The 12,076-nt window shown below is 44.1% G+C and overlaps 1 protein-coding gene across 1 annotated transcript in view; it reads left to right on the plus strand.

Moving 5' to 3' along the window:
* The window catches only part of PLXNA1 (plexin A1), a 260,073-nt gene that overhangs the window by 236,944 nt on the left and 11,053 nt on the right, over positions 1-12,076 (plus strand).

Consider the following 12,076-nt stretch of genomic DNA (forward strand, 5'->3'; position numbering starts at 1 on the left):
GGGGAAGCAACACGTAAGTGAGCCGAGTCCTCATCCCTTACGGATAGCGCTTGCATCACTCACTCTGAGCCTTGTCTTCCTCCCCTGTAAATCAAAGGAGGCTGGACCGGCTGGTCCCGAAGATCCTCTCCAGGGCTCTTTGTCTAGGGTCCCCCAGCCCCGACACCCTCTAGGTTCTGCAGGGTCCCCTGTGGTCCGGAGGAGGGTAAGCTTACACCCCAGTTGGAATGCCCTGCGGGGAACAGCACCCCATCTGCTGTCATTTGGACTAATTAGCACTGTAAACCACTCTTCAAACACACTCCTAGAAATCCCTTATTAAAGCTATAAAATAAACAGCCACGATAAAAGATATCTCGCCCACAAGACTGCAAGTCTTTACAGTTGCCCATAAAATATGACCACTGTCGTGCTCCCAGATGCAGTTTAGCTAGAAACTCAGGTTTTCTCTTTACAGAGATCTGGGCCCAGGCTCGTCCTTGTGCTTGGTGACTTGAGCCTCCCTTGGGGTCCAGAGAGGAACCTTGTTCCCCAAGGACAAGACCATCGGGGAGCTTTGTAGGACCGAGATTCTTGGTTGTATTGTTTCGTTGTTTGTAGATTTTTTGGATTGCCTTTTTTTTTTAATGCCAAAGTCATTTCCCAGTCTACTGACGAACCCTTCCTTGCCAGCTTTCTCTGAAACTGTTCCTATTCTTGTTTCCTATGACATTCATATACCATAACTTGTTCAGCCATTCACCAATTGATGGAGGTACCCCCTTTGTTTCCAGTTCTTTGCCACTACAAAAAGAGCGATAAATATTTTTGTCCAATATGTTTTTGTCCAATATATTTGGGTCTTTTTCCTCTTTCTTTGATCTCTTGGGGCTTAGTCGTGTATCCTTAAATAACAATGTATTTGTGTGCTTGTCTTCCCATCGCCCTCCAGCATCAACTGTTTCTATCTTTTATTGTCCTTGCCAATTTGATGGGTGAACCAAGACTTAAGAATGGTTTTAATTTGTGTTCCTCTTATTATCCACGCTTTGGAGAGCATTTTTCATATGGTTGTTGATCATTTGGGAGGGCTTGGCTTCAGCAGACATTCTTGACCAGCTCTGGGCTGTCTTCCATGGACCCGGTGCCCCTGAGATGTCTCTACCCTGGGGGCCCATACATATGGGCTTCAGACAGGCACACTTCCTATCTTCTGTTTTTAAGCTTTTAAAATGGAGCCCGAGTGCCCTCATGTATGAAATGATGGGTTCAGCATAATAAAAGCAGTAAATGGATGTCAAATCCAGAGTCCTGGTTCCAACTTAGCCACGAATTTGCTTATGTGAATTTGAGCAGGTCACCCCCTCAGGATGAGTGACTGATGTCACCTACAGTAAGGAAGAACTTGGGGGTAGATCATCTTTTGTTTTCTGTTTGCCTTTTGCCTTTCTTTTCCCCTTATTGGGTGGTTAGAGAGTGATCCCTAGGCTACCTAACTGGGGAGGCTCTCTGAAGGAGGTGGGGAACATTTACCAAAGACTGCTGGGATTTTAGGACAGAAAAGAGCCTCAGAAGTCATCTAATCCAACCCATAACTGAGCACAAATAAATATATCCCCTTTACAGTAAATCCTGAGAAGGGTCAGCCATATTCTTCATAGAGAACTGCCTCTCTCACTCTGGAGAATTTTAAAAATCCAAATGTGTAACTTTCCATTTATTTCTACTAAATTTCAATGTAGCCTAATGGATAGAGAGGTGGCTTCAGGCTCAGGAAGGCCCGTATTCAAACCCTGCCTATGAGACATAATGACTGTGTTGTCCTTAGCAAGTCACCTTAATCTCTTGGTGCTCCCAAACAATTCTCTAAGTCCAGTGATTGTGGAGTAGTTGCCGCTCTACACTGGTAAAGAGTGTCCTCAAAGCAAGTCCTTTAACCCCATTGCAGATCTAGAAACTCTCTTCCCTACCCTTCTATCCTCACAAATCATCTTATTGGACTTGAGCCAGTATGTTAGCCTGGACGGATTTGTTGGGTGTTGTCTGGCTTGTAGCTTTGGGCCATGTGCAGATTTGAAATGCATGGCATTCTATTCCTTTATCCAAGTCATTGGTACACATGTTAAATGGCATGAAGTCAAGTATAGATTACTGGGGCACTCCACTAGAGACCTACCATGTTAGGATCGAGCCATTATTAACTGCTCTTTGGATAATCATCATGATAAGCATTTATAGAGTGGCTACTCTGTGTCATCCACAATGGTAGGTGCTTTGCCATCTCATATGACCCTCCCACCAACCCTGGAAGGTGCAGGCACTATTATGATGCTAATGCTAATTTTACAGTTGAGGAAATGGAAGAAATTAGAGGTTAAGTGACTTGGCCAAGGTTACCCAGCTAGGAAGTGTCTGCGGCTAGATCGAAATTCAGGTCTCCCCAAGACTTTATCCATTGAGCCTTCTATAGCCACCTCTAAATGGATCTGGTCATTTAGTCTGAATCGAATGGACCTTTCTCTCTACTGTTGTTTAGCCCACATCTTTCCATTCACCCACAGGAATAGTTTGGGAAATTTTATCAGATCTCCCTACTAAAATTGAAGTAAGCTACAACTACTATTTTCCTCTAAAACTAGCAGCATAGTAATCCTGTCCAGAAAAAGGAAATGAGGCTAATCTGGCAGTGATTTCTTCTCAGTGAGTCTGTGCTAATTCTCTGCTCTTTTTCTAGATACATTCTAGAATTTTCCAAGCCCACTGGACTATAGTTTGTGGATGCTATTCTCTCCTTCCTCTCCATCCTCCCTACTCCCCCCTGCCTTTACTTCTCAGTCCTGAGGCGCCTCTCCCCGTCTCTATGGTCTGCCAGAGACCACAGTTAATTAGCAGTGACATTCAACAATTCTTTCATTACCTCTGATTCTGGTTCATTTGGGCCTGAACCCGTCAAGCCCAGTGAAGTCTTCTCTTACTTCATCTGCCTTATTTCAGGTTTTAGTTCTCTTCATACTCATTTCTCTTTTTCCCAGTCAGAAGATGACTGTCCTTGACACTGCAAACAGAAACAGTGTAAGAGTTACGCTGTGCTACCTTTTCTCCATCTACCATTATGATAAAAATAGCCATAGCTCTCATTTATACAGCACTCTGAGGTTTACAGAGTGCTTAACATACATTATCTCATGACTTAAAGTGGAGGAATGATCAACTCGTGGCCAGGGATGGAGTGGACTAACAAAGGCAAGTAGGAGTAGATTTGTCAGTACCTTGTAATCAAAAGGGCATTGAAATAGAAGGCGTGGGGAGGGCGAGCACTGCTCATATCCATCCAAGCTGATGCTGTGGAGCAGTTGCATTAAGATAAGGAATAGTAATTGGTGTGCCCAGAAGTTCCCAGAAGACACATCCAAGAAAGGAACCATTAATAAAGCCCATGAAAGTCTAAGCAACAAGCAAGAGGAACTCAAGACCCAAATGAAGGGTTTAATTTGACCTCACAGGTGCTTTGCTCTAAAATTTGATGGAATAAAACCCATGACTACATATTGGCCTTGAATATGTAGAGCATCAATGCCAAACTCAAGTAGAAAGGAGGGGGAGGGGTGCAGCTGGATACAGTGCCATGCCTGGAGCTGAGGACCTGGGCTCAAATTTGGCCTCAGACCCTTCCCAGCTGTGTGACCTTAGGCAAGTCATTTATCCCTATTTACCTAGTCCTTGCCTTTCTTATAGGTGTTACTAAGATAGAAAGTAAGGGGTTTAAAAAAAAGAAAATAAAGGCGTGGGGAGCACTAAACCTTTCATAAGAATCTCTACAGGCCACATACTGTCTTAGAAAACCTCATATTAACTTTGTGTTTTATTGTATTTTTATTTTGTTAACTACTTCCCAGTTATATTTTACCTGGTTTGGGCTATAATCAGGAGGGTTGTGGGCCACATTACAGCCACGTTTGACACCTATGATGTCTAGAACCTTAAGCAGATGATTATAAAAGGCCAAAAGGACCTCATCAAGAAAAGGCCTGGGGGGCAGCTGGGTGGCCCAGTGGATTGAGAGCCAGGCCTAGAGAGGGGAGGTCCTGGGTTCAAATGTGGCCTCAGACACTTCCCAGCTGTGTGACCCTGGGCAAGTCACTTGACCCCCATTGCCTAGCCCTTACCACTCTTCTACCTTAGAACCAATACACAGTATTGATTCCAAAATGGAAGGTAAGGGTTTAAAAAAAAAAGGTGATGAGGGCTCAAACTAGGACAGGAACTGTAAGTAGAAATAAAAAAACAAATGATAGAGTTGATGTGTAGGTAGAGTTGATTGGATTTATTTAGTGAGAAAGAGAGAGAGAGAGAGAGAGAGAGAGAGAGAGAGAGAGAGAGAGAGAGAGAGAGAGAGAGAGAGAGAGAGCCTGGTCCAACTAACCTTATTCCTTTTTTGGACAGGATTTCCAAACTGATAGATCAGGGTTATGCTTTAGATGTAGTTGATGTGGGTTTTAGGAAAACATTTGATAAAGTGTTTGGTCAAGTATCTTGTAGGTATGCAGTTGGGTTTTTGAACCTGGGTGTAGGATTTTCTTTATTCCTCTTAAATCTCCTTGTTGTCATTTTACTTATTAAAGCGCCTCATGCTCTTCTCATAGAAAAGATGGAGAGCAGTAGACTAGACGATAATAGAATTAAGTGCAATCACAACCAGTGGGAGTAGACCCAAAGAGTAGTTGAATGTCATCCTGGTAGGATGTTTCCAGGGCAGTACCCAAGGGAGCCATGCTTGCTTGGCTCTTTGCTCTTGACTACATTGTTTTTAGGGTTGTTTTTTCTTTAATAAATGACTCGAGTATAGATTGAGGCTGCATACTCATTAGATTCACAGATGACACAAAGCTGAAAGGGACACACGAGCACACTGGATGAAAATTAGGATGAAGAAATCCTTTTGTTTTAAAGTTAAATTTTATTGATTTGTTTTATTTTTATATAACCTTCATTTTTTAATATATTCCTTCTTCCTCCACCACCCAGCAGAACTTCTCTCATAAAGCAACAAAATTAAATATAAAATAAAGGACAAAAAAAGGAGGTTCAGGAAGACTAGCCAGTTTAGCTGCCTATTTTTATAGACAATGTTAGGCCTCCTCCTCTGCAAAGGAAAAGGGAGACACATTGTTTCATCTCTTCTCTGGGTTCAAGCTTGGCTATTATAATCACACAATTCAGTTTGTTTTTTTCCATCGATGTTGTTAGAGTCACAATGTATATTGGTTTTTTTTCCTTGTTCTACTTACTTCCCTCTGCAACATTTCATATACATCTTTCCACATTTCTCTGAATCCTTCATGTCTGTCAATTTGTTATGGCTTGATAGTATTTAATTACATCCGAGAACCATAATCTACTTTGTTTCCAGTTCTTTGCCACTATAAAAAAGTGCTACTGGTGGTGTACATTGGTATAAATGCCTGGCTTTCCTTTCCTTGAGGAGTATAGTGGGAATTCTGGGTCAAAGGATCCATACAGATCTTGGCAGACTAGAGCACAGGACTGAATCTCATAAGCTAATCATTCTATTTGTTAGCCTTGATATTTGGCATGTCAGATTCTTTGTGACCCCATTTGGGATTCTCTTGGCAAAGATACTTGAGTGGTTTGCCATCACCTTCTCTAGGTCATTTTACAAATGAGGAACTGAGGCAAGTAGGTGGAAGTGACTTGCCCAGGGTCACATAGTTAATGTCTAAGGCCACATTTGAATTCAGGAAGATGAATCTTCCTACTCCAGGCTTGGCATTCTATGCACTGTGCTACCTAGCTCCCCTAATTATCTTACATTTCAGTTTTTAAAAAATCACCTTCAATTAAGTACAAGAAGATGGTAGTTTCTCTTTTCTTTGCCCTGATGAGACTACAACATTCTCAGTTCTCTTAGGTGAGGACATTTAGAAGTTTTAGAAGGACATTTATACATCGGCAGGGTCCAGAGGAGGGTAAACAGGAAGAGGTCTCTGAGTTCAAGCCTTTTGAGGCTCATTCAAAAAAAAACTGGGTGTGTTTAGCCTGAAGAAGAGAAGGCTTAGGGGGAATGATTGGTTCTTCAAATACAAAGGCTGCACTCCAAGTCTAGACTGGAATCCCAAATTCCTATATTTTGAACTCTAGACTAATAATGGACAAGGCATATTTGAGCCAAACAGGGCAAGAGACAACAGGACTACCACTTTCCTCCTTCTAAAAACCTTTTTTTCTTCTATTAATGTGAGCTCAATTCACGTTGCCCTTTTTTTTTTAATTTTTATTTTCTCTCTTAGGATCAATTCTAAGGCAAGGGGGAGTTAAGTGACTTGCCCAGGGACCTCTGACACTGAGTTAAAAAAAAATTCTTGGCACATTGTTGTTGCCTACTGCATTTATAAATCACAAAATCTAGTCTGTAGTCGTGTCTTCTCCATCTTGTAAATGTGTAGTCAATTTTTGGAACCTGAGGGTAGAACTTTAGGTTTATTCCTCTTAGATTTCATACTATTAAATTCAGCTTGTGATCCTTTAAAGTTCCGCTGCTGTCCCCTGCCATGTTAGCTATCTCTCCTAGCTTTATGTCTTCAGCATATTTGGCAAGGGGGTCTTGTCAAAGTTATAGAGCAGGGCTAAGATAAAGGGTTGGACCATTTTAGGAGTGTCTGCATGGGCAAAAGGAGTTGTTTTAGGCGATGAGAAGTGAGAGATTATTCGTTTAGCCAACATTTATTGATCACCCGCTATGTGGGGGGCTCTGTGCCTGGTACTTGGGGAGTCCAAAAGATAACTTATTCATCCTCCTTGCTCTGATTGTGAAAGCATGATCATTAGACAACAGAGCTGTCAGCTTGTAGAGGAAATAAGTGTCTCGGATAACTGCGATACAAGGAAGACTGTGTTTAGCATCATAAGAGGAGATACTGAGTGTTCATAGTTGAGAGAGAAATTCCCTTCCATTTGGTTGCCCCACATTGGTAGGGCAGAAAGTCAGGGAATATTTGCTGATAGAACTGGCATTTGAGCTGACCCTTGAAGAGTGGGTGGGAAGGCAGCTAGGTAGTACAGTGGATAGAGTACCAGGCCTGGAGTCTGGGGGACCTGGGTTCAAATCTGGCCTCAGATACTTCCTAACTCTGGGACCATGGGCAAGTCACTTAACCCTAATTGCCTAGCCCCTACTGCTCTCTTGGAACTGATATTTAATATTGATTCTAAGACAGCAGGAAAGGGTTAAAAACAACAACAACAAGAGTGGGTAGTGGGAAAGGAGGAGGAGGAGGAAGAGGCTCCATGTGGAAGGAACAGCTTGAGGTGAAGTGGGGAAACATGGGGTGTGCTTGGGGAACCGTGAATTTAACTTCAGTGCAGGATATACTGGTAGCGAAACAATAAGGGCTGAGACTGGGAAAAGGAGATGGAGGGCCTTGAATGCCAGGCTAGGATGTTTCTGGCTGTTCTTCCTATTTATTTCAAATCACCTCTTCTTTGATTTAAGGCTCTTCCCCCTCAGGCCCCAACTCACCCTCCCTTGACCCCATGTGAGCCCTGCCCCAGATGTCTGGGAGAGGCAGGGGATATTCAGATGATGATAATTCACGTTTCTGTAATGCTTTAGGATTCACAAAATGCCTTTCTCACCACCAGCCTGATGCTGTATAAGAAAGACTAGCAGGAGTTGAGCTGATTGCCCGCTTGCCTCCTGAGCAGCCCTTTCAGAAGGAAAGCTTTAAGCTCTAGGAGGGGGGAAAGGTGATTGATAAATGGAACTGTTTTGTCTTGTTGGGGGTTCTTAATCCTTAATCCTTCTGCAGAGACAGAGTTGGATACCCTCTCAAAGGGTCACACTCTGAGAAGAAGCCAGGCTTTTGGGAAGCCCAGAACAATGGACTGCTAAGAGCCGAGCTGTCACACAGCACTCTGTGGCTGAGCTGGGCTTTGGAGCCCAGTGAGTGGGGAAGAGTGGGGTGGGGAGGAGTAGAGAGGGGAGGGAGGGAGAGAGAGAGGGAGAGAGAGAGAGAGAGACAGAGACAGAGACAGAGAGAAAGAGACAGACAGAGAGACAGACAGAGACAGACACAGAGACAGAGAGAGAGACAGACACAGAGACAGAGACAGACAGAGACAGACACAGAGACAGAGAGAGAGACAGAGACAGACAGAGACAGACACAGAGAGAGACAGAGAGACAGAGTCAGAGAGAGAGACAGAGACAGACACAGAGAGAGAGACAGAGATGGAGAGACAGAGAGAGAGAAACAGAGATGGAGAGACAGAGAGAGAGAAACAGAGATGGAGAGACAGAGAGAGAAACAGAGATGGAGAGACAGAGAGAGAGAGAGAAAGAAACAAAGAAGGGGGGGGGGGAGAGGGAGAGAGAGAGGTAGAGAGATTGATTGAGGGCTTGTGTTTCAGTCCTACCATCATATAGAAACTTAACTTCTCTGGACCGCTGTTAAACTGTCACTGACCAGTAAATGAGTGCCAGAGTTAGAGGAGACATTCAAAGACTAGTTAGTGCAACCCTCTTTTGCCAGAAGAGAACTAGATGTCCCTGCAGAACCCTGGTCTTTGCCCTTTACCTTCAGATTATACCCATAGGATTTCCAGGCCTTGCCATCTGCCCTGCAGCTGAATTCTTTTTCCTCTGTTGTCTCCCCCAATTAGAATATGAGTTCCCTAAGAGCAGAGACTATTTTATATGTGTGTATACACACACACACACACACACACACACACACACACACACACACACACACACACATCCCTAGTGCTTGGCACAATACTTGGCACAGTGGAAATGTTGCTTTATGGGCTACATCAACATGATGTAGCCTATCTCTGATCTCTGTGATCCTAGAGGTCTTTTAGACCGGGGGTTTGGAAGTTTTGTTCCTTGGGCAGCAGTTTGGTGAGACTCATGGTTCTCAGAATCTTACTTAAAAAAATTGAAGAAAATATGAATTTCAGTTACAGGATAATGACAACAAGCTCCCAATTGAGTTCATGGACCCCAGACATCTATCCCCCAGACCCATTTCATCCAAGATCCTCATGAGTTAAGTGTAGACTGGCAGCTCACACTATCCCTGGGTGGGCAGATATACAAGGGACAAGGACAGGGAATCTGGTGTTCTCCGCTCCAGGGAACTTCTCTTCTTACCGGTAATGGGATTAATAAATCGCAGCTGCTTGTTTTGTTTGTTTTCATTCATTAGACACAATTACGCAGAGCCCATCTTTGATGCAAAATGAGAGCGAATCGTTTTTTTTCCCTGTTGTTCATTGCAATAATGTGCCGTCATTGGTGCTGAATGGGAATCATAATTAATTTTCACTCTGAGCTCGACACTGTGCACAATGGGGAGGCTTTTGTTTGAGGCTCCCTGTAGTTTTCTTTTTCCTCTTTAGTGCTTCTGGGAGACCAAAGAGATATGGGGTCACCTGAGCCCCACCAGCCATCTTATTAAGGCCAAGTCTCACGCTGGAGAAGTGCTTCTCAAGAGGGGTAGTTAGGTGGCATGGTGGATAAAGCACAAGGCCTGGAGTCAGGAGGACCTGGGTTTAAATCTGGCCTCAGACACTTCCTAGCTGTGTGACCTTGGGTGAGTCACTTTAACTCCAGGTGCCTAACCCTTACTGCTCTTTTGCCTTGGAATCAATACTTAGTACTGATTCTAAGACAGAAGGTAAGGGTTTTGTAATAAGTGGGGAGGTCTCTTGGCCCTAGCTTGCAGGACTCTGATTCTTGTATCCAGCACCCTTCCGAGCATGGGTAGGTAATATCTCAGCTGCCGTTGAGTTCTCTCTGAGCCCTGCTCAGGTTCCATAAAGTGAGAGGTTTGGGCTTTTTGGCCCCATTGTTGCATATGGTTCTTGGCTTTCTTATCTTGAGAGTCTCTCTCTGACTCTCCTCCTAGATAAATCTTTCTGAAGTACAGCCTGGATCACATCTTCCCCATGTGCAGAACAAGACAAGACAAAGCAAAATGATAAAATAGAGCCCCAAGGTGCTGCCTGACACGAAGTGATGTAAAGCCCAGAGGCATCAGTCTGACCTTTCATGCTCACTGCCAACAAGCCCCACATCTTAGCGATTCCTTTGTGCAGAAGCATCACCACCCAAGCTGATCTGTCCTAGAGATCATCACTCCAAGGGTTCTTAACCTGAGATCCATGAACTTGTCTTTTTTTAAAATTAATATTGGCATGCCTGGGTTTCCAGTACAGTTTTCTTTGTAATTCTGTGTATTTTATTTCATCTACTTGGGCTTTATCAGAATTTTATATCAGAGGGGTCTAAGACACAAAAACCTCTGGTCTAGTCCAACACCTTCCATTTTTGATTGAGTAAACTGAGGCCCAGAGAGGGATCATGACTTGTCTAAAGCCACACAGTTAGTGACAGAGCTCTTGCTCCTATATCTGCTTCAGGCAGTCTGTCCACAGGGACTCATGGACACCTACTGTGTGCCTAACATAATTTGGCACATGGATCCTACCCTTCCCACCTCCCTGTTATCTTAAGTCATTCCCTAAATCAGCTTGAAGAAATGGAGGAGGCAGAGGAATGGAATGGGTCAAAGCTCAGAGGAAAGAATAAGGCTGGCATGTAGGTGGGGATTGGACAGTGCCCCAGGGTGCCTTAGAGAAGGGGAGATGCCCATGGGGCAATGAAGGAGCAAGGTATATTGAGGCCAGACTGGGGAAGATTTTAAAGTCTGGGAAAAAGCAGAGTTTCTGGTTCTGGGGAATATAATGGGAGAGTTATTTAGATTCAGAGTGAGAAAAGACCTTCCAGCTCTGTCTCTGATCCTGGAAGGCAGTTCACATTCTGTATATTCCCCCCCCCCCACTCCACTAGGAGTGGTCCACTAGGACCACAAGTGAAGCCATCGGCTGAGCTGGGGGGGGGGCATGTCCAGGGGGCTTTGTCCTCCTTGTCTGGACTCCACCTCACTTCCACTGCACTCAGCCCGGATTGAACAAAGGGAAGGGACACTTCAGACATCAGAGATCCCCAAGCAGCTGGAGCTGGGGTGAGCATGAGCCAGGACAGATGGGATAGCTTTGTGCAGGTCACAGAATGTAAAGGTGGAGGGGATCTGCCGGTCCAAGGCACTCATTTTACGATTGAAGGATCTAAGATTCAGAGAGACCTCCCCAATGTCACACAGGTCACAGATAGCAAATAGCAGAGCTGAGGTTCAAACCTAGCTTCTCTGACTTCCAGGGCCCTTTCCATGATCCCATTTTACTTTTAGATGACCCCATGGCCTCAGCCCTCCTTGCCACAGGGCAGCAGTACCTGACCCATGGAGCAATGGATGATTCCCCTTGTGGAAAGAACAGGCTGAGATCCCCTACTTCCCTGCCAGCCCCTTCATTAGCCAGCAATTGGTTTCCAATTACACAGCTGATGAAATGGTTCATCCCATTGACTGGAGACCAAAGGGGTGCCTTGTTGGCTGGTTGTGGAACTGTGTGCCAAGGCAGATGGGAATTTTTAAGGAATTTGTTAGTCTGCCAGAAACACCTGACTCTGGGCCATACTCAAGGAAGTATCTTCTAAGGCAGCAAAGTGATGAAAATGAGAAGAAACAAAAACAAAAAACACTAGCTGTATAGTCAGAGGACCTACATTCAAATTCTGACTCTGCCCCTTAATTCCCTATATTACTGGACAAGTCGTGTTCCTTTTTTGGCTCTCATGAGTTTCTTCATCCATGTGGAATTGGATGACTTCTTAAGTCCCTTCCAGCTCTCAAATTATGATCCCATGACTCTGTGATCTGGCCAGCTACATGGGAATTCATTATACTCCTTTATATACTATCTGAGGATTCAATGTAAAACCATGGTCAAGTCCCTCCCTTTCACTAGGACTCAGCTTCTTTGTTAAATGAGGGGAGTGGACTAGATGCACTTTTAAAGACCTTCCATTTCTCAGGGGGTCTCTCTTTTTTTTCCTGGTCTCATGTGGAATTTATAGTAGATGCTCTTAGCATGCAAACTCCCAGGGAACAAGAATTGTTTTCCCTTTGATTTTGTATTCTCATCTCTTAGCAAAGATAGATAAATAGAT

This window comes from Monodelphis domestica, chromosome 7, assembly GCF_027887165.1.
Source record: "Monodelphis domestica isolate mMonDom1 chromosome 7, mMonDom1.pri, whole genome shotgun sequence".
Classification (NCBI taxonomy): domain Eukaryota; kingdom Metazoa; phylum Chordata; class Mammalia; order Didelphimorphia; family Didelphidae; genus Monodelphis; species Monodelphis domestica.